This window comes from Gadus morhua, chromosome 13 (genome assembly GCF_902167405.1).
Source record: "Gadus morhua chromosome 13, gadMor3.0, whole genome shotgun sequence".
Classification (NCBI taxonomy): domain Eukaryota; kingdom Metazoa; phylum Chordata; class Actinopteri; order Gadiformes; family Gadidae; genus Gadus; species Gadus morhua.
Window position 1 is genome coordinate 10,320,218 of NC_044060.1, and position 2,500 is coordinate 10,322,717.

General features: G+C 48.4%; 1 protein-coding gene across 6 annotated transcripts in view; it reads right to left on the bottom strand.

Moving 5' to 3' along the window:
* Positions 1 to 2,500, bottom strand: part of ptprt (protein tyrosine phosphatase receptor type T) — a 183,457-nt gene that overhangs the window by 127,539 nt on the left and 53,418 nt on the right. The window lies entirely within an intron of this gene.

The window sequence follows — 2,500 nt, forward strand, 5'->3', positions numbered from 1 at the left end:
ACAGCCTGCCGCCGCCGCCTGCCCAGCACTCAGATACTCTGACTCCACGCCCGATTGGTCCTTTTAATCCGTCTGATTCGTCGGCTGGTTGACAGGCGCTTTGTCATCTGACAGCTGAGTTAGTGGTCTCTGAGTTATACCCCCCCCCCCCCCCCCCCCCCCACCTCACTGCCGCCTCCCCCTCCTCTAAAAGCAAAGTCTTGTTTTAACTTCTAAAGGTGCTGTTCGGCAGGCGCTTTAGCTGTCACTCACCCTGCACACGTATCCATCTCACATTCATGAGCCGTGCACGTGTGTGCGCGCGCGCGCGTGTGTGTGTGTGTGTGTGTGTGGATGTGGATGTGTGTGTGTGTGTGTGTGTGTGTGTGAGTTTGTGTGTGGGGGTGAGATTGTTTTAGTGTGTGTGTGTGTGTGTGTGTGTGTGTGTGTGTGTGTGTGTGTGTGTGTGTGTGTGTGTGTGTGTGTGTGTGTGTGTGTGTGTGTGTGTGTGTGTGTGTGTGAGTGAGTGAGTGAGTGAGTGAGTGAGTGAGTGAGGGCTTTTACTTTACGTACATCTGCATTTGAGAACATGCCTTTGATGAAATGCTTTTAAGCTTTTTGAGTGAGTGAAGTGTGCGTGCGTATTTGTGTGCATGTATGTGTGTGTTCATCTTTGGCAAGTGAGTTAGTGTGTGTGTTTGTGTGTGTGTGTGTGTGTGTGTGTGTATGTGTGGCAAGAGCGTATGCAAATGTGTGTGCATGTGAGTGCATGAGTGTGGTATTGTGTTTGTGTGAAATGAAAAAATCGAATGCAACACATTTGTACTTCAGGGCCACCATAGCTACAAATGCTGTTGAGTAAGCCTCCAGTGGTTTGAAGAATAGTGTTTTTGACAGAAGCTCACACAGACACCCTGCTAAGAGTTCATCATTCACTCTAAACTCTGAACAGTTTAACGCACGCTCATGCTTAGAGTGTAAGAGTTTCATTAAAATAGCGACATGCCTTCTACGATCGCCTGCGCGTTCCACACCACAGGGTGTGTTGTTGTTGTCTGTAAGTGTGTGTGTGGGTAAGTGTTAGAGAGTGAGACACAGTGATACAGAGAGAGAGAGAGAGAGAGAGAGAGAGAGAGAGAGAGAGAGAGAGAGAGAGAGAGAGAGAGAGAGAGAGAGAGAGAGAGAGAGAGAGAGAGAGAGAGAGAGAGAGAGAGAGAGAGAGAGAGAGAGTGTGTGTGTGTGTGTGTGTGTGTGTGTGTGTGTGTGTGTGTGTGTGTGTGTGTGTGTGTGTGTGTGTGTGTGTGTGTGTGTGTGTGTGTGTGTTTGTCTGTGTGTGTGTGTGTGTGTGTTTGGCGACCAGCTGGTTTCAAGCTTCACAGAAGACCCCCTCTTTAACACCATGGGACAAGAAAGGAACATCACTCCATCTCTCTCTACCTCCCTCTGTTCCCTCCATCTCTCTCTTTATCTCCCTCTGCTCTCTCAATCTCACTCTACCTCCCTTTGTTCTCTCGTTCTCGCTCTACCTCCCTCTGTTCTCTCCATCTCTCTCTTTATCTCCCTCTGCTCTCTCCACCTCGCTCAACCTCCCTATTTTCTCTCCATCTCTCTCTCTGCCTCCTCTGTTCCCTTCATCCTCTACTCACACCCTAGATTTAGCTTGATTATAACACACACACACACACACACACACACACACACACACACACACACACACACAGACCTACACAAACTCTCACACAGACATACACAAACCACAACAATAATGCACCTATACACACATTCACATTTGTTAAAAAATACACGCATGAAACCATAACACACACACACACACACACACACACAGACACAAGTACACACACACACACACATGAGAATCAGATATCATGCGTGTGATCCACTCATCAGACCGATCAGTCATCATCGTCATCATTATCGACAGTCTGGTCTGTCATCAACTGTCATCAGCGCTTGATTGGTCCTGTCTGCAAACAGCTGCTGCTCACTTCAAAAGGTGATATAGGGTGGGGAGAGGAGAGATGAGGATAGAGAGAGGAGGAGAGAGAGGGAGGGAGGATGAGTGATAGAGGAGAGATGAGAAGACACAAAGAGAGAGGAGAGAAAAAGCAAAGGATAGAGCGAGAGAGGGAGGAGTTGAGAGAGGGAGGAGAGAGAGAAGAGGAGACAGGGAGGAGGAGACGGTGGGGTGACGGCGAGCACTGGCATGCGTAGACGCAGTGGAGCGCTTAGTCTAGGGTGGGTTGTGGTTCCAGGGAGAGGGTCAGAGTAGCGCGGTAATAAAGTCAAAGCGTCCTCATCAAGTCATCACATGAAGCACCGAGATGGGGAGACAAGTAGGTGAGGGTGTGGGTGAGAGTATGTGTGTGTACTTGTGAAACATCATTCTTTTCGTTGGTTTTCTATGCATTTGAGCGTGTGTGTGTGTGTGTTTGTGAATGTGTGTAAATGTTTTCTCTTTGTTTGTTTACGCCTGTGTCAGTGTATGTGCAATGATGCGTCT